General features: G+C 42.2%; 2 long non-coding RNA genes across 14 annotated transcripts in view; one reads left to right on the forward strand and one right to left on the reverse strand.

Moving 5' to 3' along the window:
* LOC137312863 (uncharacterized) overlaps positions 1-2952 on the reverse strand; it is a 30802-nt gene extending 27850 nt beyond the window's left edge. Inside the window, exon 1 of the long non-coding RNA XR_010960856.1 lies at positions 2875-2952. This is a non-coding gene — a long non-coding RNA (uncharacterized lncRNA). The remainder of the gene's footprint in view (positions 1-2874) is intronic.
* A 162-nt stretch (positions 2953-3114) lies between these two features.
* Positions 3115-25953, forward strand: part of LOC137312864 (uncharacterized) — a 1008715-nt gene continuing 985876 nt past the window's right edge. For 9 of the 13 annotated variants that reach the window (XR_010960866.1, XR_010960869.1, XR_010960857.1 and 6 more), the window contains exons 1-4: positions 3384-3470; positions 6379-6455; positions 10176-10412; positions 13891-13986. This is a non-coding gene — a long non-coding RNA (uncharacterized lncRNA). The other 4 variants (XR_010960861.1, XR_010960858.1, XR_010960862.1 and 1 more) reach the window with 4 other exon arrangements.

The following is a 25953-nucleotide window of genomic DNA, read 5'->3' on the forward strand; positions in this document are numbered from 1 at the left end:
CCCTGGTTAGACCGCACCTGGAGTACTGTGAGCAGTTATGGGCACCGCACCTTCGGAAGGACATATTGGATTTGGAGTGAGTGCAGCGTAGGTTTACTGAAATGATACCCGGACTTCAAGGATTAAGTTACGAGGAGAGATTACATAAATTGCGGTTGTATTCTCTGGAGTTTCGAATGTTAAGGAGTGATCTGATCGAAGTTTATAAGATATTAAGAGGAACTGATAGGGTGGATAGAGAGAAAATATTTCCGCTGGTTGGGGATTGCAGGAGTCGGGTCCACAGTGTAAAAATTAGAGCCAGACCTTTCAGGAGCGAGATTAGAAAACATTTCTACACACAAAGGGTGGTCGAATTTTGGAACTCTCTTCCGAAAATGGCAGTTGATACTAGCTCAATTGCTAAATTTAAATCTGTGATAGATAGCTTATTGGCAACCAAAGGTATCAAGGGATATGGGCAAAGGCGGGTCGATGGAGATAGATCACAGATAAGCCATGATCTTATCAAATGGCGGAACAGGCGGGAGGGGCTGAATGGCCTAATCCTGTTCCTATGTTTCCTATTTTTCCTAATGAGCATTTTATGAGGTGAGGAATTTTACACCGTTCAATAATATTAACGCTAATGTATAATGTTATCAATCGTGTAACTTTAAACTGGTGCTGCACATTTATCTTTGGATTATCTTTAGGGGTCTGACAATCTCAGAACACACGACAAATATATAAGTTGAAGATTTGACGGTGTTTTACAATTATAATTCTCCATTGTGTGTGTGCCACGCTGTGTTGTGCGCAAAGGCAATAGCGACTAATCAAACTATCCGTCCTGGTGCTTGCCTTTCCACACTGTGGGAATGTAAAAGCGATTGATCTTGGTCAGTAAATTTCTGCAAACTATAGTTGAAGTTATTCTCCAGCATAAATGTACAACCAAGTTCGAGACCTTGTAAGATGCAGTTATCTGTTGTTTCAGTGACGCTCACAACCAGTGCAATAAACGAACAAAAGCAACAAAAACTTACATTTACACCTACACTAATTACATTAGTGTAATCAAACACAAGATTCATTTGAGCAGTTACTTCCTTTTTTTATAAAGCCTACAGATCGGGCCCTAAAACCTGTTGGTAATTTGAATAGTTACTTTTTTATATAAAGATTAGTGATGGACCCTCCTACCTGTTGGTGATTTCAGTAGTTACTTTTTCTAAAGATTAGTGTTGGACAATCCTATCTGTTGGTAATTTCAGTGGTTAATTTCTTTATAAAGACTTGAGATGGACCCTCCTTCCTGATTGCAATTGGAGTTGTTACTTTTTAGATAAAATTAGTGGTGGGGCCCTGCTACCTGTTTGTAGTTTATGTGGTTAATTTTTATACAAAAAATACTGATGGACCATCCGACCTGTTTGTAATTTGATTTGATATTTTTAAAAAAAAGTTTAGTGTGCATTCTTCTTCCTGTTGGTAATTTCACTGGTTGCTTTTTATATCAAGATTAGTGATGGACCCTCATACCTGTTGGTGATTTCAGTAGTTACTTTTTATGTCAAGATTAGTGATGGCTCTTCCTACCTGGTGGTATTTTTTATGTGGTTACTTTTTGTATGAAGATTAGTGATGGACCCTCCAACTGATGTTAATTTGTGTAGATACTTTTCATATAAAGTTGCGTGATGGACACTCCTACCTGTTGGTAAATACAGTCGTTTCTTTTTAAAAAAAGATTAGCGATGGACTCGCCTGGCTTCTGGTATTTTCAGTGGGTTTTCTTCATGTAAAGTTTAGTGATAGACCCTCCTCCCTGTTGGTAATTTCAGTAGTGACTTTTCATATAAGGATTAGTGATTGGCCCTCCTGCCTGTTGGTAATTTCAGTGTTGACTTTTTATATAAAGATTAGTGATGGAACCTCGAGCCTGTTGGTAATTTCAGTAGTGACTTTTGATATAAAGATAAGTAATGGACCGTCCGACCTGTTGATATGAGAAGTAACTACTCAAATTACCAAAATTAACGATCAGGAACCTCCGTTCTCTTTGAAAGATAGTTTCAGCCCTGAACCGGTTTCCCTTTTGAAACATTCCTGAAATTTGTTTCTGTCCGAAGGAAGCGGCCTCTCTTTCTTCAGTTGAGCCAAATTAACAAATAACACCCTCAATAACACAATTTAACAAAAACTGAAGTCCCTGCTCCATTCTCCCATCTAATTCGAATTAAACTAATTAAATATAATTAATCAGGAATAAGCTTTGTCTCCGATTTTGCTCCTGTCCTGTAATTGGATCGCGCTCAGTCCGGCCTCGTGTCACCATAGGCTGATTTTCCAGGTGCCCGGCAGAGAGCGATAATCGGCCATTGCGAAAGAGTTAACCCTTTACTGAGCTGAACTGAGTGTTCGATCAGTCTTTGATCAGTTCAATAAAAGTGTACCGGGCACAAAACGGTTGAGTGAGTAAAACGAGCCTGTGTTACAGTTAAAAATAAATGCATATAGAGTGCGAAAGGACAGTTTCCCAACCCTGTTTAATAACTATCAAATTCTAACATTGGGAGGAGGCACCGCTGGACGAGGATAGTGCAAATCTCCAGAGTTCATGTTCCTGCTTTCTGTCCCGTAACCGCTTTAAAACGTGTCTGTGGGGAGATTGGTGGGGTCCAGTGAAGGGATAAGCCCTGAAATTCCCGGTGGAAAATCGCCGGCCTTCAGTCAGTGTCTGAGCGAACAATTAGTGAATTGTTCAATCCCCGATAAATAGAGAGCTCCCTACGCTGGGGAACATATCCGACCGCGGGAAATCGGCTTTCGAAAAGAGGAAGGAGCAGGAAAAGTTAATTAAAAAACAAATTGACACGACGTTAACCTTACCTTGATCCCGCAAGTATTTTCCGTCTCTCAATGTCCGTGCAGATTTTGCAAATTATATCCTGGTTATTTCATTGTAATCAATCGAGTGCAAGTTCTTTACTTAATTTTAGCAATTCACAACTTGGGAATTTGATCTGATCCTTGTTGTGAGATTCAGAGTTCCGCCCACTGTGAAAGCTGCTGCCAGACATGAGGATGGATTTCAACACAAACATTCCTCATTTGTTTCAGAACAGGGAGCGGTCTTTCTGGTGGAATGTTATCGAGCCGCGTTCACAATTCGCTGCAAAGTCAATTGTGAACAAAGTTGGTTCTAAATGTTCTTTTTCTAATCTTATTTCTGGAAAGTTCAGTCAAATAGATACTTGTTCAGAAATAAATTGTCACATTTGCATCAGGGACGTTGTTTACGAAAGTCCCATCGATTTTCTGATGTTTGCGCTTTCAACCATGCGACCAGGAGCCAGTGTCTCGTCAGTGAGCTGAGGAGAGGCTGTTTCTGCAAGTGAGGACATTAATCATTCAACCGCCGAATGAAACTATGGCTGAGCATCAATCAGCTCAAGCACTGGGGCAATGGACAGTGTGGGTAAATGGTGGGATTATATATGATTAAATGTACTGTTAAATGGACAGTGTGGGTATATGGTGGGTTTATATATGATTAAATGCACTGTTAAATGGACAGTGTGGGTAATTGCTGGGTATATATACAATAAAACGCACTGTTAAATTGATAGTTAGTAAATGGTGGGGTTATATATAATTAAATACACTGTTGAATGGACAGTGTGGGTAAATGGTGGGTTTATATATCATTAAATACACTGCTAAATGGACAGTGTGGGTAAATGGTGGGTTTATGTATCATTAAATACACTGATAAATGGACAGTGTCGTTAAATGGTGGGTTTATATATCATTGAATACACTATTAAATGGACAGTGTGGGGAAATGGTGGGTTTATATATCATTAAATACACTGTTAAATGGACAGTGTGGGGAAATGGTGGGTTTATATATCATTAAATACACTGTTAAATGGAGAGTGTGGGTAAATGGTGGGTTTGTATATCATTAAATACACTGTTAAATGGACAGTGTGGGCAAATGGTGGGTTGATGTATCATTAAATACACTGATAAATGGACAGTGTCGTTAAATGGTGGGTTTATATATCATTAAATACACTATTAAATGGACAGTGTGGGTAAATGGTGGGTTTGTATATCATTAAATACACTGTTAAATGGACAGTGTGGTTAAATTGTGGGTTTATATATCATTAAATAGACTGTTAAATGGACAGTGTGGGTAAATGGTGGGTTTATATATTGCTAAAAACTCAGTTAATTGGCATTGTGGGAAAATGGTCGATTAATTATCATTAAACAAGTTGTTAAATGGACAGTGTGGGTCAATGGTGGGTTTATATATTGCTAAAAACTCAGTTAATTGGCATTGTGGGAAAATGGTCGATTAATTATCATGAAACAAGTAGTTAAATGGCTATGTGGGTAAATGGTGGGTTTATATATTAATTAATACACTGTTAAATGGACAGTGTGTGTAAATGGTTGGTTTACATATCATTTAATACACTGTTAAATGGACAGTGCGGATAAATGGTGGGTTTATATATTATTAAATGCACTGTGAAATGGACAGTGTGGGTAAATGGTGGGTTTATATATCATTAAATACATTGTTAAATGGACAGTGTGGGTAAATGGTGGGTTTATATATCATTAAATACACTGTTAAATGGACAGTGTGGGCAAATGGTGGGTTTCGATATAATTAAATACAATGTTAAATGGACTGACGGTCCCTGTACTGATTATCGAGCTGATACTGCTGACAGTATAAGTTTTGCTGAAAGAGCTTATGCTTCTGAGATTACCTGTATTGATCATAGAGCTGATATTACTGACAGTATTTGTAGTAATTGTAGAGCTGATATTATGAACAGTATCTGTTCTGAATATGGAGCTGGTATTACTGGCTTTATCTGTGCTGATTTTACATGTGATATTACTGAACGTACCTGTAATGATTATAGAGCCGATATTACTGACAGTACTTGTATTTATTATAGAGCTGATATTACTGATCATAGCTGCACTGAATATAGAACTGATATTAATGACAGTACTTCTATTGATTGTCGAGCTGATATTACTGAAAGTATCTGTGCTGATTTTATAGAGCTTAATAGTGAGAGTATTTTGACGCTTATAGGGTTGTTATACTGAAACTGTCTGTTTTGATTATGGAGCTGATATTACTGACTGTATCTGTGCTAATATGACGCTGTTATTACTGACTGTATCTCTGCTCAATATAGCGCTGATATTACTGACAGTATCTGCGCTAATATCCTTCTATTCCTTTATCCGTCGTGTGTTTATTTAGCTTCCCTTAAATGTGTCGATGCGAGTCGCCTCAATTATGCCTTGTGGTACTGAGTTCTACATTCCAACCACTCTCTGGGTAAAGAAATTTCTGCTCAATGCCCCATTGGATTTACCCCCAGAACCCTCTGCTCATCTACCCTATTTAGACACTTATTATCCAAGCAGTATGTGACCCCCTTATTTTTCTTACTAAAATCTAATACCTCACATTCATTAGGTACAGAAGAGGCATTTCCTCTGATGGAGGAGTCCAGAACAAGGGGACACAATCTTAAAATTAGCTCGAGGCCGTTCAGGAGTGAAATATGGACGCACGTTTTCACACAAAGTTTACTGGAAATGTGGAATTCCCTCTTCCAAAAGGTTGTGGATTCTGGGTCAACTGAAATTTTCACGGTTGACAGCGGCAGTTTTTTTTAGTTCAGGGTATGAGCGAAATGGGTGAAGGGCAGGTAAATAGAGTTCAGGTACAGAGCGGCCATGATCTAATTAAATGGGAGAACAGATTCGAGGGGCTGAATGGCCTCCTCCTGGTCCTACGTTCTTATATTTAAACATGTGCTGGATTCCGGCATTTGGCGAATGTGAAGTTTAGTTCGAGTTTCTGTACAATGACTTCAGCAACCGAAGGATTGTCTGTTCCCTTTAAATGGTTGCAACGTAGTATCATAGCAGGTACATCACAGGAGTCCATTCAGCCCATGACGCATGTGCTGGCTCTTTTAAAGACCTTTCCTATTATTCCCTCTTCCATGCTCTTTCCCCAAAGCCCTGTAAATTTTTCCTTCAAGTTTTTCAATTCCCTTCAAATTCCCTTTTGAAATTTACAATTGTTTCTCTTTTTTTGCCCCTCTTATTTCCACCTTTTTTTAGATCTCCTCTGTTCTTTCTGTATTCAGCCTGGATCTCTACTGTATTATAAACGTTACATTCGTCATTAGCCTCCATTTTCATTTTTCTAAATATCTCCATCTCTTTAGTCATTTAGGGTGATATAGTTTTGGATGCCTTTCCTTTCCCCCTCGTAGGGATATGTCCACACCGTACCCGAACCAAATGGGCTCTGACTGGCTGTTTGTATTTCAGGTTGAGCTCCATCGGTTCTGCAATTCGCAGAATTCCAGGGGAGTAAAGATCAGATAATCGGTGCAAGGGAATCGAAGGTAAACTTTGTTCAATATACTTGAGTAAGCACACCCATTGTTCCACCCTGTGTCCAGTCAGAATTAAACAGTGAAACCCTGAAACCAACCAACGATTTTATTTCGGGGACGGTTAAAAGTTCAGTGCAAGAGATTCTGTATCTGTAGATTTTCAATACTATGGCCCTGAAATTGATGCTTTTTTTATCTGCCGAGATGCTGACCTGATGTGTCCAGGATTCTGGATCGGAATTCACCCCCCAACCAAACGCACGTTATCATAAGAATCTTGTTGTTCAGTCGATGAACAGTGAGACAGGTCAGAACATCGCACTCTCTGGCGCCGTTTTGGAGTCTCCGCCTCTGCCGGGCGAGTCCCAGCAGTTCTCCCGCACCCACCTGGCAGGACAAGACAACACTTGCACCAAAGGTTGTTTTTTTAATATGTGAGTTTGACAGTGCAGTCCTTCTAACTGATCTGCTTTAACCACAGCAATGCACAAACACAGCCTGCCGGCTCCGGGTATTTTATTGGTGCAGTTTTAAGTAACCCTTCTACCGTGCTCTGGATTGTGCCGAGATTGCCTGAATTTACCCGCTCCCATGGGAGAAGATTGTGGCCTGGGTGTTCCTTACTGGCATTACTTTCATTTAATTCCTGGCGTCACTTGTTCAATGCATTATTTACCAACAATATCAGGAAAGATTTAACAGGCTCTGTCCATTTTCTATATTCAGTTGAAGACGGAGAGGTGAACTGATAGAGGTCTTTCATATTCGGAAGGGGTTCCATAGGCTCGAACTGGAGAGCATGTTTCCCCTTCAGGGCAGTCCAAAAATAGAGGCCATGAATATAAGAAAGTTACTAATGAAACCAAGATGTAATTCAGGAGAGACATCTTACTCAGAGAGTGGTGAGAATGTGCAATTCTCTACCACATGGAATGGTTGAGGCGAAAAGTTAAGATGCATTTAAGGGGAAGGTAGATAAATACACGAGGGTGCTAGAAATAGAAAGATAAGTTGATAGGGTGCGATGAAATCGTGCGGGAGGACGCTCGTGTGGAGCATAAATCCAGGCAAAGACATGTGGGAAAAATGGGCTGTTCTTGAGCTGGACAATTCTAAGTCATTCAATTAATGTTTTTATTACACCAGCTCTTTCATCAACACAGATACAGTCAGTAGTAACAGCTCAATATTGAGCAGGGATACTGTCAGAATAATCAGCCCTATATTGAACAGGGATACAGTCAGTAAAGCAGGGCTATTTTGAGCACAGATACATTCAGTAATATCAGTGCGATATTGAGCCGAGATACAGTTAGTAACCGCGACATATTAGCGCAGATACTGTCAGTAATATCAGCGCTATATTGAGCAGAGATACAGTCAGTAATAACAGCCTCATATTAGCACAGATACAGTCAGTAATATCAGTTCCATAATCAAAACAAACATTTTCAGTAGAACAACCCTATAAGCGTCAAAATACTCTCACGATTAAGCTCTATCAAATCAGGACAGATTTTTTCAGTAATATCAGCTCGACAATCAATAAAAGTACTGTCATTAATATCAGTTCTATAATCAGTGCAGATATAATCAGTAATATCATCTCGATAATAAATACAAGTACTGTCAGTAATATCGGCTCCATAATCAGTACAGGTACGTTCAGTAATATCACATGTAAAATCAGCAGAGATAAGGCCAGTAATACCAGCTCCATATTCAGATTAGATACTGTTCATAATATCAGCTCTACAATTACTACAAATACTGTCAGTAATATCAGCTCTATGATCAATACAGGTAATCTCAGAAGCATAAGCTCTATAAGCAAAACTTATACTGTCAGCAGTATCAGCTCGATAATCAGTACAGGGACTGTGAGTCCATTTAACATTGTATTTAATTGTATCGAAACCCACCATTTACCCACACTGTCTATTTAACAGTGTATTTAATGATATATAAACCCACCATTTACACACACTGTCCATTGAACAGTGTATTTAATGATATATAAACCCACCATTTACCCACACTGTCCATTTAACAGTGTATTTAATGATATATAAAACCACCATTTATCCATACTGTCCATTGAAAATTGTATTTGATGATCTATTAACTGAACATTTACCCACACTGTCCATTTAACAGTGTACTTAATGATATATAAAACCAACATTTACCCACACTGTCTATTTAACAGTGTACTTAATGATATATAAACCCACAATTTACACACACTGTCCATTGAACAGTGTATTTAATGATATATAAACCCACCATTTACCCACACTGTCCATTTAACAGTGTATTTAATGATATATAAAACCACCATTTATCCATACTGTCCATTGAAAAATGTATTTGATGATCTATTAACCGAACATTTACCAACACTGTCCATTTAACAGTATACTTAATGATATATAAACCCACCATTTACCCAAACTGTCCACTTAACAGAGTATTTAATTATCACCACAATCTGTCCCTTGGATTGATCACAACAATCCGTCCCTCGGAATTATCACCACAATCTGTCCCTAGGATTGATCACTGCAATCCGTCCCTCGGAATTATCACCACAATCTGTCCCTGGGATTGATCACAACAATCCTTCCCTCGGGATAATCACCACAATCTGTCCCTGGGATTGATCACAACAATCCGTCCCTCGGAATTATCACCACAATCTGTCCCTGGGATTGATCACAACAATCCGTCCCTCGGAATTATCACCACAATCTGTCCCTGGGATTGATCACTACAATCCGTCCCTCGGAATTATCACCACAATCTGTGCTCAAATACTTTCTCTCTTTGGACACATCCAACCCGTGGAGTTGTTTTTGTATTCTGTCTGTGAACCCTCTGAAAATGGGAGAAATCCAATCCTTGTACCAATCACAGTCCAGGAATGGTCCTTTCCGGAATTAACAATGTAACTGGTGTATCTTCTGAATATTTACTCTGATAAATGTAACTGTGGAATGTCAGTACTCGTTCCCCCAGTGATTGAGGTGATTGATGCTCAACAAGAGTTTAATTCGGAGGTTAAACGGTTAATGTCCTCATTTACAGAAACAGCCTGTCCTCAGCTCACTGACTTACAGGGAGAGGTTGGAGAGGTTAGAGAGACTGGGACTTTTTTCCCTGGAGAGCAGGAGGTTAAGGGGTGATCTTATCGAAGTCTATAAAATAATGAGGGGCATAGATAAGGTCGATAGTCAAAATCTTTTCCCAAAGGTAGGGGAGTCTATAACGAGGGGGCATAGATTAAAGGTGAGAGGGGAGAGATACAAAAGGGACCAGAGGGGCAATTTTTTCACTCAAAGGGTGGTGAGTGTCTGGAACGAGCTGCCAGAGGCAGTAGTAGAGGCGGGTACAATTTTGTCTTTTAAAAAGCATTTGGACAGTTACATGGGTAAGATGGGTATGGAGGGATATGGGCCAAGTGCAGGCAATTGGGACTAGCTTAGTGGTATAAACTGGGCGACATGGACATGTTGGGCCGAAGGGCCTGTTTCCATGTTGTAACTTCTATGATTCTATGATTCTATGAAACACTGGCTCTTGGCCCCAGGGTTGAAAGCGCAAACATCCGAAAATCGATGGGATTTTCAGCAAACAATGTCCCTGATGCAAATGTAACAATTTATTTCTAACCATGTATCTGCTTTACTGGCAGCGAATTGTTAACCCGCTTCAATTTGATTCCACCAGAAAGGCCGCTCCCTGTTCTGAAACAGATGAGGAATGTTTGTGTTGAAATCCATCCTGATGTCTGGCAGCAGCTTTCACAGAGTGTGGAGCTCTTAATCTCACATACCAAGGATCAGATCAAATTCCCAAGTTGTGAACTGCTAAAATAAAGCAAGGAACTTGTACTCGATTGGTTGTAATGAAACAACAAGGGAATAATTTGTAAAATCTGCACGGACATTGAGAGACGGGATCAAGGTAATGTTAATGTAATGTCAATTTGCATTTTAATTAAGTTCTTCTGCCCCTTCCTCTTTTGTAAAGTCGATTTCCCGCGGTCAGATATGTTCCCCGGCGTCGGGAGCTCTCCATTCCTCGCGGATTGAACAATTCACTAATTGTTCGTTCAAACACTGACTGAAGGGTGGCTACATTACACCTAGAATTTGAGGGCTTATACCTTCTTGGACCCCACCAATCTCCGCTCAGACACATTTTAAAGCGGTTACAGGACAGATAGCAGGAACACGAACTCTGGAGATTTACACCATCCTCGCCTTGCGGTGTTTCCTCCCCATGTTAGAATTTGATATTCAGTGAACAGGAGTGGGAAACTGGCCTTTCTCACTCCATGTGCATTTATTTGTAACTGTGAAACTTGCTCTTCTTACTCACTGAACCGTTATGTTTCCCGGCACACTTGCATTGAACTGATCAAAGACTGGTGGAACACACAGTTCAGCTCAGTAAAGGGTTAACACATTCGCAATGGCCGATTATCGCTCTCTGCCGGACACCTGGGAAATCAGCCTCAGCTGACCCGAGGCCGGACTCAACGCCATCCAATCACAGGATAGGAACAAAATCGGAGACAAAACTTGCTCCTGATTAATTATAATTAATTAGTTTAATGCGAATTAGGTGGGAGAATGGAGCAAGGACTTCACCTTTTTTCGAAAAATAAGTTATTGAGGATGTTGGCTGTTAGATTTGCTCAACTGAAGAAAAAGAGGCCTATCCCTTCAGGCAGAAGTAAACTGCAGGACTGTTTTAAAGAGAAACAGCTTCAGGGCTGAAACCATCTTTCACAGAGAAAGGAGGTTCCTGATCGTTAATTTTGATAATTTGAGTAGTTACTTCCAATATATACAGTTTGGAGGCCTCATCACTAGTCCACATAAAAAAACTTACCAAAAGGCAGGAGTGTCCATCACTAATCTTTATATAAAAAGTCACTACTGTAATTAGCAACAGGCACGAGGATCCATCACTATTCTTCATATAAAAAGTAACAATCTAAATTACCAACTGGTAGGAGGGTCCATCAGTATTTTTTGTGTAAAAAGTAACGACATAAATTACAAATAGGTAGCAGGGCCTCACCACTAATTTTTATCGAAAAGGTAACAATTCCAATTACAATCAGGAAGGAGGGTCCATCTCAAGTCTTTATAACGAAATTAACCACTGAAATTACCAACAGGTGGGAGTGTCCAACACTAATCTTTAAATAAAACTAACAACTCAAATTACCAACAGGTCGGTGGGCCCATCACTAATCTTTAGAAAAAGTAGCGACTGAAATTCCCAACAGGTCGGAGGGTCCATCACTAATCTTTACATAAAAAGTAACCATTCAAATTACCAACAGGTTTTAGGGCCCGATCTCTAGGCTTTATATAAAAAAGGAAGTAACTGCTCAAATGAATCTTGTATTTGATTAAACTAATGTAATTAGTGTAGGTGTAAATGTAAGTTTTTGTTGCTGTTGTCCGTTTATTACACTAGTGTGAGCGTGACTGAAACAACAGATAACTGCATCTTACAAGGTCTCAATCTTGGCTGCACATTTATGCTCGAGAAAACTTCAACTATAGTTTATAGAAATTTACTGACCGAGATGAATCGCTTTTACATTCCGACAGTGTGGAAAGGCAAGCACCGGGACTGATAGTTTAATTTGTTGCTCTTGCCTTTGCGCACACACAGAGAGACAAACACACAATAGAGAATTATGATTGTAAAACAGCCCTCAAATCGACAACTTATATATTTGTGGTGGTTTTTGAGATTGTAAGACCCCTAAAGATAATCCAAAGATAACTGTGCAGCACCAGTTTAAGATTACACGATTGATAACATTATACATTAGTGTTAATTTTATTGAACGGTGTAAAATTCGGAAACATAGGAAAAACAGGAACAGGAGTAGGCCATTCAGCCCCTCGTGCCTGCTCCGCCATTTGATAATACCATGGCTGATCTGTGATCTTACTCCATAAAACCGCCTTTGGCCCATATCCCTGAATACTTTTGATTGCCAAAAAGCTATATATCTCACATTTAAATTTAGCAATTGAGTTAGTGTCAATTGCCGTTTGCAGAAGAGAGTTCCAATCTTCTACCACCCTTTGTGTGTAGAAACGTTTTCTAATCTCGCTCCTGAAAGGTCTGGCTCTATTTTTTAGACTGTGCCCCCACCTCCAAGATTCCCCAACCAGCAGAAATAGTTTCTCTCCATCCACCCCATCCGTTCCCCTTAATATCTGATAAACTTCGAACTGATCACCCCTTAATCTTCGAAACTCTAGAGAATACAACCCCAATTTGTGTAATCTCTCCTCGTAACTTAACCCTTGAAGTATGGGTATCATTCCAGTAAACCTACGCTGCACTCCCTCCAAAGCCAACATGTCCTTCCGAAGGTGCGGTGCCCAGAATTGTTCACAGTACTCCAGGTGCGGTCTGACCAGAGTTTTGTATCGCTGCAGCATGACCTCTGCCCCCTTGTACTCCAGTCCTCGACATATAAAGGCCAGCATTCCATTAGCCTTATTGATTATTTTCTGCACCTGTTCATGACACTGCAATGATCGATGTCCCTGAACCCCGAGGTCCCTTTGGACATCCACTGTTTTTAACATTTTACCATTTAGAATGTACCCTCTTCTATCCATTCTTGAACCAAAGTGAATGATCTCACATTTGTCTACATTGAATTCCATTTGCCACAGTTTTACCCATTCACCTATTCTATCAATATCGCTTTGTAATTTCATGTTTTCATCTACACTGCTGACAATGCCACCAATCTTTGTGTCATCGGCAAACGTTAGTCAGGTGCTGATACCGTGAGAGATATGGTAAATATATTCAAATAGAAGCACCAACCAAAACACATCTCCATGAACACACGGACAATGTCACTACCCAGAGAGAGCAGAGAAATCACACCCAGCTCCGTATTGTGTATGTAGGTAGATATCAGGTTCATAAAATGCCAGAATTTAATATCAAAACTCAACAAATCAAAAAATTGCAACAAATCTGTGAATAAAATAATACAATAGCGCCAGACTGGGTAACACCGAGTGAAGAATCATTGAACTCATCACCTCGCTCCATATTGCTCTTCAGAATATTCACCAGCTCAGGGATAATCTGGTGCTGTCCTGCACGGAGACTAAATCTTACCAATGGGTGCTCCCAGTGCAGAATCTCGGCCGTCTAGAACTGGTTGTGGAGGTCTGCGGGACTCATTGGTTTTCCCTGGCCAGCTGTCTGTGCCGCACCTGATGTGGAGAGTTGTTGGTAACAGTCGGGAAATGCTCGATCCCAGAGCTAACAATTGTTGTGCTGATGGGGGAGTAGGGACTTGATATCGCGACAAGGCGATGTTTTATCCTTCTCATCTTAATATTTCCGTCTAACCCTGCTATTAATATATTTATTACAGAGCAGCAGAATCTTGGAACGCCTGTCACCACCATGGCTGAAGGTCCAAACAGGGGAGAAGATCCAACTTCATCAACAAGAATGAGAATAGTCACCGGTAGGTTCAGATCAACCTTTACAATATCAATTATATCCTGATAAAGGGTACTGATCACGAGCAAGAACCTACAGCTCACTCAGGAAGAGGAAACCGAGCAGATACTGTGTTGATAGAGGGAAGTGAGTGAAAATCCAGTGGGCCAGTGCAGTCATAGATGGAGGGATCTCAGTGCTGGAACTGTTCAATAGATATCTGGTGTTTCGACTGTAAGGTGGATAGCGACAGCGACCCAGGATGGTCCTTCTGAATAATAGTGTGAAACCAGGGAGTAGGGGCATGTGTGAGAGGCAAGTTGGGCACATGAATAGGAGAGCGATAGTCAGGCGAATAAACAAATTCTTCCGCAGCTCTATGCAGTCCCAATAAGTAAGTTACCTTCCTGGTGTCAGAGCGAAGAACTTCCTGGAACAGGTGGGACACTCTCTGGGAAGGAAAGCAGAGCGGAAAATAGTCATGGCCGGAACCAATAACAAGGAAAGAGCTCCGTTGAGAGAGGGAATATTAACATTTGAGCTCTAGACTGAAAAACTAGGCCTTAACGTGGTGATCTCTGGATTGTTTTGCGCTGGGCTGCTTAAGGAGGACAATATGAGGCAGGTCAATGTCCGGCTGCAGGGATGGAACTGGAGGGAAGGGTTCATGTTTTTGGGAGCACAGGGTTAGTTCAGGACGAAGTGGAGGGACGGTTACGAACTGAACCGACAAACAACAACGGTTTAACAGACTGGGTATATAGAGCAGTGGGAGGGTTTCACCTGATAGGACTGGATCGTGTGAAATATCCGGATCTGAGACTGGAGAGTGGAAATAATAAAACTGTTGGAGCAGGAACAGAAGATTTGTGAAATAGTGAAAATTTATGAGCAGGAAAAAGGAAGGAGGTTTTGAAGTCGTGACAGAAGACGTAACTTAATATTAAAAGCAAAGAAAAACGAGAACAGATCAACAGTCCAATGAATTGGAGTTCAGATTGTGTGTTATGTCTGTGAATCTACAAATCATTCCAAACACATTTGGAAAGTTAGATTGATGAGAGATGTGATCTAGTATCTATAAGATTGGGCTGTGATGGATGAGGTTTTGGGGAGAAACAACACATTTCCTTTAGTTTCTAAAAGTGATGGCAGATGTGAAAATGTTGTTGTAACAGTGGAGCATGTGGGACCATATTTCGAGATAACTGTAGAAAAGGATTGGGATCTGAATTTAATAGCCGAGGTGGATAAGTCACTGAGAAATAACGCACCCGAGACTGTTAAATGAAGTCAGAGAGGAGATAGGAGGGAATTTGATCACAATTCAAAAAATCTATCGATCTCAGCCTTGAATATATTCAAAGACTCATCATCCACAGCCCTCTGGGGTAGAGAGGTCCAAAAATTCAAAACACTCTGCGTGAAGAAATTCATTCTCATCTCAGTCTTGAATGGCCGACCCCTTATCCTGAGACTATGCAACCTAGTTTTAGAATCTCCATTTAGGGGAATCAATCTCTCAGCATCTAACCTGTCAAGCCCCATCATAATCTTATATGTTTCAATTAGATCACTATCATTCTTCTAAACTCCTGAGAGTACAGGCCCAATCTGCTCAATCTCTTCTCATAGGACAACCCTCTCATCCCAGGAATTAATCTAGTGAACCCTCGTTGCACCGCCTCCAGGCAAGCATACCCGTCCTTAGATAAGGAGACCAAAACTGGACGCAATACTTCAGGTGAGGTCTCACTAAAGCCGTGTACAGTTGTAGTAATTCTTCCCTCCTCTTGTACTCGAACCCCCTTGCAATAAAGGCCAACATGCCATTTGCTCTCCGAATTACCTGCTCTAGCTGCATACTACATTTTTGAGTTTCTTATACAAGGACACCCAATTCTCTGTGAACACCAACATTTAATAGTCTTCCACCATTTAAAAAATATTCTGTTTTTCTATCCTTCCTTCCAAAGTGAATATCCTCACATTTCCACACATTATGCCACAACTATCACCGTCTTGTCCACTCACTTAATCTGTCCATATCCTTTCACAGACTCTTTGTGTCCTCCTCACAAATTACTTTCCAACCGAGCTTTGTATCGTCAGCGAACTTGGACATTTTACACTGTCCCTTCAACTAATTCATCAATATAGATTGTAAATCGCTGAGGCCCAAGCACTGACCCCTGCGACACCCCACCAGTAACACCCTGACAACCTGACAATGGCCCGTTTATCCCGACTTTCTGTTTCTTTCCTTTAACCAATCCCGGGTCATTCTGTGTCTGTTCAAAAGTGGTGTGCTGTCAGTCCCGGATCATTCTTTGTCTGTTTAAAAGGGATGTGCTGTTAGTCCCGGTTCATTCTGTGTCTCTTTAAGAGGGGCGTGCTGTCACTCCCGGATCATGCTGTCCCTGTTTAAAAGGGGTGTGCTGTCAGTCCCGGATCATTCTGTCCCTGTTTAAAAGGGGTGAGCGATCAGTCCCGGATCATTCTGTCCCTGTTTAAAAGGGGTGAGCGATCAGTCCCGGATCATTCTGTCCCTGTTTAAAAGGGGTGTGCTGTCAGTCCCGGATCATTCTGTCTCTGTTTAAAAGGGGTGAGCGATCAGTCCCGGATCATTCTGTCCCTGTTTAAAAGGGGTGAGCGATCAGTCCCGGATCATTCTGTCCCTGTTTAAAAGGGGTGAGCGATCAGTCCCGGATCATTCTGTCCCTGTTTAAAAGGGGTGAGCGATCAGTCCCGGATCATTCTGTCTCTGTTTAAAAGGGGTGAGCGATCAGTCCCGGATCATTCTGTCCCTGTTTAAAAGGGGTGAGCGATCAGTCCCGGATCATGCTGTCCCTGTTTAAAAGGGGTGAGCGATCAGTCCCGGATCATTCTGTCCCTGTTTAAAAGGGGTGAGCGATCAGTCCCGGATCATTCTGTCCCTGTTTAAAAGGGGTGAGCGATCAGTCCCGGATCATTCTGTCCCTGTTTAAAAGGGGTGAGCGATCAGTCCCGGATCATTCTGTCTCTGTTTAAAAGCGATGTGCTCTCAGTCCTTGATCATTTTGCCCGATTCCCTGTCCCTCCCCATTCACGGGCCGCGCTCCAGGTTTTAAGCCCGAGCTGAGCGAGCGTTGTCTCCCATTGTGAAGTCAGAGGCGCAGCAACAGGGTCATGAGAATCAGTCACCCGGTCCCACAGCGCTGATTCTGCAGGATATCCGGGGCTAAATATTCCCTAATGGGGATTTTGTCAATGTACAGACACGATGGGATCAGGGCAGGATTCAGTCTGGGCTGCAGTGAGACACTGGGTCAATGTACATACAGGAAGGGACCAGGGTAGGACTCAGCCTGGTCTTCAGTGGGACACTGGGTCAATGAACAGAAATAAAGTGCCCATGGCGGTTTTCAGTCTGGGCTGCAATGGGACACTCAATGTACAGAAGGGCCCAGGGTGGGGCTAAGTCTGGGCTACAGTGGGACACTGAGTAAATGTACAGACAGGAAGGCCTCAGGGTGGGGCTCAGTCTGGGCTGCAGTGGGACAGTGGACAAATGTACAGACAGGAAGGTCCCAGGGTGGGTCTCAGTCTGGGCTGCAGTGAGACGCTGACAATCGGACTCAGTGTTATAGAAGTTTACAACATGGAAACAGGCCCTTCGGCCCAACATGTCCATGTCGCCCAGTTTATACCACTAAGCTAGTCCCAATTGCCTGCACTTGGCCCATATCACTCTATACCCATCTTACCCATGTAACTGTCCAAATGCTTTTTAAAAGACAAAATTGTACCCGCCTCTACTACTGCCTCTGGCAGCTCGTTCCAGACACTCACCACCCTTTGAGTGAAAGAATTGCCCCTCTGGACCCTTTTGTATCTCTCCGCTCTCACCTTAAATCTATGTCCCCTCGTTATAGACTCCCCTACCTTTGGGAAAAGATTTGACTATCTACCTTATCTGTGCCCCTCGTTATTTTATAGACTTCTATAAGATCACCCCTTAACCTCCTACTCTCCAGGGGAAAAAGTCCCAGTCTATCTAACCTCTCCCTATAAGTCAAACCATCAAGTCCCGGTCGCATCCTAGTAAATCTTTTCTGCACTCTTTCTAGTTTAATAATATCCTTTCTATAATAGGCTGACCAGAACTGTACACAGTATTCCAAGTGTGGCCTTACTAATGTCTTGTACAACTTCAACAAGACATCCCAACTCCTGTATTCAATGTTCTGACCAATGAAACCAAGCATGCCGAATGCCTTCTTCACCACCCTATCCACCTGTGACTCCACTTTCAAGGAGCTATGAACCTGTACTCCTAGATCCCTTTGTTCTATAACTCTCCCCAACGCCCTACCATGAACGGAGCAGGTCCTGGTCTGATTCGATGTACCAAAATGCATCACCTCACATTTATCTAAATTAAACTCCATCTGCCATTCATCGGCCCACTGGCCCAATTTATCAAGATCCCGTTGCAATCCTAGATAACCTTCTTCACTGTCCACAATGCCACCAATCTTGGTGTCATCTGCAAACTTACTAACCATGCCTCCTAAATTCTCATCCAAATCATTAATATAAATAACAAATAACAGCGGACCCAGCACCGATCCCTGAGGCACACCGCTGGTAGGCCTCCAGTCTGAAAAACAAACCTCTACAACCACTCTCTGTCTTCTGTCGTCAAGCCAATTTTGTATCCAATTGGCTACCTCACCTTGGATCCCGTGAGATTTAACCTTACGTAACAACCTACCATGCGGTACCTTGTCAAAGGCTTTGCTAAAGTCCATGTAGACCACGTCTACTGCACAGCCCTCATCTATCTTCTTGGTTACCCCTTCAAAAAACTCAATCAAATTCGTGAGACATGATTTTCCTCTCTCAAAACCATGCTGACTGTTTCTAATCAGTCCCTGCCTCTCGAAATGCCTGTAGATCCTGTCTCTCAGAATACCCTCTAACAACTTACCCACAACAGATGTCAGGCTCACCGGTCTGTAGTTCCCAGGCTTTTCCCTGCCGCCCTTCTTAAGCAAAGGCACAACATTTGCTCCCCTGCAATCTTCAGGCACCTCACCTGTAGTTGTCGATGTTTCAACTATCTCTGCTTGGGTACCCGCAATTTCCTCCCTAACCTCCCATAACGTCCTGGGATACATTTCATCAGGTCCTGGAGATTTATCTACCTTGATGCGCGTTAAGACTTCCAGCACCTCCCTCTCTGTAATATTTACACTCCTCAAGACATCACTATTTATTTCCCCAAGTTCCCTAACATCCATGCCTTTCTCAACCGTAAATACCGATGTGAAATATTCATTCAGGATCTCACCTATCTCTTGTTGATCCTTAAGAGGACCTACTCTCTCCCTCGTTACTCTTTTGCCCTTTATGTATTTGTAGAAGCTCTTTGGATTCTCCTTTGCCTTATCTGCCAAAGCAATCTCATGTCCCCTTTTTGCCCTCCTGATTTCTCTCTTAATTCTACTCCGGCAATCTCTATACTCTTCAAGGGATCCACTTGATCCCAGCTGCCTATGCATGTCATAAGCCTCCTTCTTCTTTTTGACCAGGGCCTCAATCTCCCGAGTCATCCAAGGTTCTCTACTTCTACCATCCTTGCCCTTCACTTTATAAGGAATGTGCTTACCCTGAACCCTGGTTAACACACTTTTGAAAGCCTCCCACTTACCAGACGTCCCTTTGCCTGACAACAGACTCTCCCAGTCAACTTCTGAAAGTTCCTGTCTAATACCAATAAAATTGGCCTTTCCCCAATTTAGAATTTAACTTTTGGGCCAGACCTATCATTCTCCATAGCTATCTTAAAACTAATGGAATTATGATCACTGGTCCCAAAGTGATCCCTCACTAACACTTCTGTCACCTGCCCTTCCGTATTTCCCAAGAGGTGGTCAAGTTTTGCCCCCTCTCTATTCGGGCAATCCACATCCTGAATGAGAAATTCCTCCTGAATACACTCAACAAATTTCTCTCCATCCAAGCCCCTAATGCTATGGCTGTCCCAGTCAATGTTGGGAAAGTTAAAGTTCCCTACTATTACCACCCTATTTTTCTTGCAGCTGTCTGTAATCTCCTTACATATTTGCTCCCCAATTTCCCGTTGACTATTTGGGAGTCTGTCGTACAATCCTATCAAAGTGATCTCTCCCTTCTTATTTTTCATTTCTACCCATATAGACTCAGTGGGCGAACGCTCGGATATATCCCCTCTCACTACTGCCGTGATGTTCTCGCTAATCAAGAACGCAACTCCCCCTCCTCTCTTACCTCCTGCTCTATCTTTCCTATAGCATCTGTACCCTGGAACATTGAGCTGCCAGTCCTGCCCCTCCCTTAGCCATGTTTCAGTAATAGCTATAACATCCCAGTCCCATGTACCCATCCATGCCCTGAGTTCATCTGCCTTGCCCATCAGACTTCTTGCATTGAAATAAATGCTGTTTAATTTAGACTTCCATTGGTCTTTGCCCTGCTTTCTTAGACCATCTGTCCGGTCATGTTTCGTACACTCTCCCTTATTGCCTTTTGTTTCTGTCACCACTTTACTTCCCACTGACTTCCTGCATCGGCTCCCATCCCCCTGCCACATTAGTTTAAACCCTCCCCAACAGCACTAGCAAACACTCCCCCTAGGACATTGGTTCCACTCATGCCCAGATGCAGACCATCCAATTTGTACTGGTCCCACCTCCCCCAGAACCGGTTGCAATGGCCCAGGAATTTGAATTCCTCCCTCTTGCACCATCTCTCAAGCCACGTATTCATCCTAGCTATCCTGTCTTTCCTACTCTGACTAGCCCGTGGCACTGGGAGCAGTCCTGAGATTGCTACCTTTGAGGTCCTACTTTTTACTTTTACTCCTAACTCCCTAAATTCAGCTTGTAGGACCTCATCCCGTGTTTTACCTATATCATTGGTAACTATATGCACCACGACAACTGGCTGTTCACCCTCCCCCTCCAGAATGTCCTGCCGCCGCTCCGAGACATCCCTGACCCTTGCTCCAGGGAGGCAACATACCATCCAGGAGTCTCGGTTGCCTGTCTATTCCCCTTACAATCGAGTCCCCTATCACTATAGCTCTGCCACTCTTTTTCCTGCCCTCCAGTGCAGCAGAGCCAGCCACAGTGCCATGAACCTGGCCGCTGTCACCTTCTCCTGGTGAGCCATCTCTCCCAACACTATCCAAAACGGTATACCTGTATTGGAGGGAGATGACCGCAGGGGACCCCTGCACTGCCTTCCTACGTCTGTTGGTCAACCATTCACTATCTCCCTCAGTAATTTTTATCTGTGGTGTGACCAACTCACTGAACGTGCTATCCACGTCTTCCTCAGCATCGTGGATTCCCCAAAGTGAGTCCATCCGCAGCTCCAGTGCCGTCAAGCGGTCAAACAGTAGCTGCAGCTGGACACACTTCCCGCAGGTGAAGGAATCAGGGACACAGGAAGGATCCCTGAATTCCCACATCCCACAAGAGGAACATGACACGGGTCTGGGATCTCCTGCCATGACGTAAACCTTAAATTAGCTTAACAACAACTACAATGTCAAATAAAAAAGGAAAGAAAAACAGCTTACCAGTCACCAGCCAATCATTTACCTGTTGGCTGTGACTTCGTGCCTCCAGCAGCTGCAGCAGCTCGATCCTCCTCCCAGTCAACTTGCTTGCCCTCCTCACAGTGCCTCTTTTTTTTGGTTGGAGGAGGAGGGAGGGAAACACAAGTGTTGTGTTTCGGGTTTAACTGCTCCTCGATACCAGTTCTTCTGCTACCCACTGTTCAGTGGAGGTGACTGAGCCCTCTTCTCCCAGAATGCCCCTCTGTCTCCATTGCTGGATGCTTTTCCTCCTGGTAGTCACTGAAGGGCTTCTTCTGCTACCCACTGTTCAGTTGAGGTGACTGAGCTGACTTCTCCCAGAATGCCCCTCTGTCTCCTCTGCTTCTGCGTTTGGGGGAGTGACAACACCCAGGGTTCCCGGTGGCTGCTGGAAAGTGCGGGTCTCTGATTGGCCTCCAAGTGTGGGATGAGAATGGATTCATAAATCTCTGATTGGCCCCTCAGTGCGGGAGGAGGTTTAATCCACTCTACTCTTTATGAGGAGTGGGGATCTGGGGTTCAAATGGATTGGATTCTTCTTACCCGGTTTATGTGGGAAAGAAACCACCCGAATGCACGAAAACCGGGGTGTGGGGGGAGGTGTTGTTATCCCGAGTCTGAGCATCAGAGCGACCTCAGAGTCCCTAATATAATGTGGCGAATGAATGTGGCATGTTGGCGATTCGAGACTGTTTCAAAGAGCAAGCCTATTGGTAATAGAACAGCGCTCGGATCGTGAGTTCATATCTCAGCATAGCAATTGTGAAACTAAAAAGTGCTGATATTACTGACAGTATCGGTATTAATTATAGAGCCGATATTACGGACATGTGTTGATTACAGATCTGATATTAATGTCAGTATCTCTACTGATTATAGAGCTGATATTAATGAGAGTATCGGTATTGATTACAACGATGATATTACTGACAGTATCTGTACTCATTTTAGAACTGCTCTTAATGACAGTAAGGATGATATTGCCGACAGTGTATGTACTGATTACAGGGCTGATATTAATGACAGTATTTGTACTGATTATAGAGATGATATTGATGACAGTGTCTGTACTGATTATAGAGCTGATATTACTGAGAGTATCTATATTGATTATAGAGCTGATATACTGACAGGATCTGTATTGATTATAGAGCTGATTTTACTGACAGTATCTGTGTTGATTATAGAGATGATACAACTGACAGTATACAGCTTATACTTCTGAGATTACCTGTATTGATCATAGAGCTGATATTACTGACTGTACCTGTGCTCAATATAGCTCTGATATTATTGACTGTATCTGTGCTCAATATAGCGCTGTTATTACTGAGAGTATCCCTGCTCTATATTGGGCTGTTATTACTGACAGTATCCCTACTCATTATAGGGCAGTTATTACTGAGAGTATCCCTGCTCATTATAGGGCTGATAATTCTGACAGTATCCCTGCTCATTATAGGCCTGTTTTTACTGAGAGTATCCCTGCTCGTTATAGGGCTGATAATACTGACAGTATCCCTGCTCATTATAGGGCTGTTTTTACTGACAGTATCCCTGCTCATTATAGGGCTGCTAATTCTGACAGTATCCCTGCTCAATATAGGGTTGTTATTACTGACTGCATCTGTGTTGATGAAAGAGCTGGTGTAATAAAAATATTAATTGAATTACATAGCATTTTACAGCTCAGGAACAGCCCATTTGTCCCAACAGATCTTTGACTGTATTTATGCTCAACACTAGCGTTGTCCCACACTATTGCATCGCACCCGATCAACTTATCTTTCTATTTCTAGCCCCCTCGTGTATTTATCTACCTTCCCCTTAAATGCATCTGCACTTTTCGCCTCAACCATTCCACGTGGTAGCGAATTGCACTTTCTCGCTATTCTATAAGATGTCTCTCCTGAATTATATCTTGGTGTCATTAGTAACTATCTTATATTCATGGCCTCTAGTTTTGGACCGCCCTCAATTGGTAGCATCCTCTCTCGGTCGGACCTATGGAACTCCTTCCGTATATTAAAGACCTCAATCAGGTCACCTCTCCGTCTTCAACTTAAAAGAGAACAGAGCCACAGCCTGTTAAATCTTTCCTGATAATGTTGGTAAATAATGCATTGAACAAGTGACGACAGGAATTAAAGGAAAGTAATGACGGACAGGAACAACCCAGTACATAATCTTGTCCCCGAGTAGCGGGTAAATTCAGGCAATCTCGGCACAATCCAGAACACGGTAGAAGGGGTACTTCAAAATGCACCAATAAAATGCCCGGAGCCGGCAGGCTGTGTTTGTGCATTGCTGCGGTTAAAGCAGATGAGTTAGAAGGACTGCACTGTCAAACACACATATTAAAAAACAACCTTCTGTGCAAGTATTGCCTTGTCCTGCCAGGTGGGTGCGGGAGAACTGCTGGGACTCGCCCGGCAGAGGCGGAGACTCCCAAACGGCGCCAGAGATTGCGATGTCCTGACCTGTCTCTCTGTTTATCGACTGCACAAGATTCTTATGATAACGTGGGTTTGGGGGTGGGGGGAGGTGAATTGCGATCCAGAATCCTGGACACATCAGTTCAGCATCTCGGCAGATACAAAAAGCATCAATTTCAGGAATTAGTATTTAAAATCTACAGATACAGAATCTCTTGTACTGAACTTTTAACCGGCCACGTAATAAAATCGCAGGTTGGTTTCGGGGTTTCACTGTTTAATTCTGACTGGACACAGGGTGGAACAATGGGAGTGTTTACAAAACTATATTTAACAACGTTTACCTTCGATTCTCTTGCACCGATTATCTGATCTTTACTCGCCTGGAATTCTGCGAAGTTCAGAACCGATGGAGCTCTGCCTTAAATAAAAAACAGCCAGTCAGAGCCTACTTGGTTCGGGCACAGTGCAGACACATCCTAACGAGGGGGAAAGGAAGGGAATCCAAAGCTGGAGCTCCCTGGATGACTAAAGAGAGAGATATTAAAATGAAACAGAAAACTGAGGCTTATGACGAATGTAAGGTTTATAATACAGGAGTGAACCAGGCTGAATACAGAAGGAACAGAGGAGATCTATAAAAAAAAGGTGGAAATAAGAGGGGCAAAAAGAGAGATTCAACAGTAAATTTCAAAGGGGAATTGGATAAAAACTTGAAGGAAAAATTAACAGGGCTTTGGGGAAAGAGCATGGAAAAGGGACTAATTGGAAAGCTCTTTCAAAGAGCCAGCACAGGCATCATGGGCCGAAAGGACTCCTGTGATGTACCTATTATGATACATCGTTTCACACCGTGAACAAAAGAAATCTGCCGCTATCAACCGTGAAAATTTCAGTTGACCCAGAATCCACAACCTTTTGGAGGAGGGAATTCCACATTTCCAGTAAACTTTGTGTGAAAAAAAGTGCGTCCAGATTTCACTCCTGAACGGCCGAGTGCTAATTTTAATATTGTGTCCCCTTGTTCTGGACTCCTCCATCAGACGAAATGCATTATCTGTACCTAATGAGTGTGAGGTATTACATTTTAGTAGGTAAAATAAGGGGGCCACAAACTGCTTGGATAATAAGTGTCCAAATCTGGTAGAGGAGCAGAGGGTTCTGGGGGTAAATCCAATAGGGAATTCAGCAGAAATTTTTCACCCAGAGAATGGTTGAAGCGACGAGCATAGATGCATTTACGAAACTTAGATAAACAAGCGACGGATAAAGGAATATAAGGATATGGTGGTAGGGATAGAAGAAGTAGGGGGTGGAGTCTCGTGTGTCGTATGGACATGTTGGGCCGAATGGCCTGTTACAATGCCATATGTTCTATGTAATTCTATGTAATTCTCTATTGAATCCTTTTATCATTTTAGAAATTTCAATTAACACACCCTGACTCCACGCAAACCCACCATTTACCAAAAACGTCCATTTAACAGTGTATTAAACGCTTTATCAACCTAACATTTACCCACACTGTCCATTTAATAGTGTATTTAATGTGAAAATTCACAGCATTGACCTAAACTGCCCATTTAACACTGCATTTAATGATAAATAATTCCACCATTTACCCACACTGTCCATTTAACAGTGTATTTAATATGATATAAACCCACCATTTACCCACAATGTGTATTAAACAGTGGATTTAATTATATATAAACCCACCATTTACCCACAGTGTCCATTTAACATTGTATTTAATGATATATAAACCCACCATTTATCCACACTGCATTTAGCATTGTATTTAATGATATATAAACCCACCATTTACCCACACTGTCCATTTAACAGTGTATTTAATGATACATAAGACAACCATTTACACACAGTGTCCATTTATCAGTGTATTTAATGATATATAAACCCAACATTT

This window comes from Heptranchias perlo, unplaced genomic scaffold (genome assembly GCF_035084215.1).
Source record: "Heptranchias perlo isolate sHepPer1 unplaced genomic scaffold, sHepPer1.hap1 HAP1_SCAFFOLD_44, whole genome shotgun sequence".
In the NCBI taxonomy this organism is placed as follows: Eukaryota; Metazoa; Chordata; class Chondrichthyes; order Hexanchiformes; family Hexanchidae; genus Heptranchias; species Heptranchias perlo.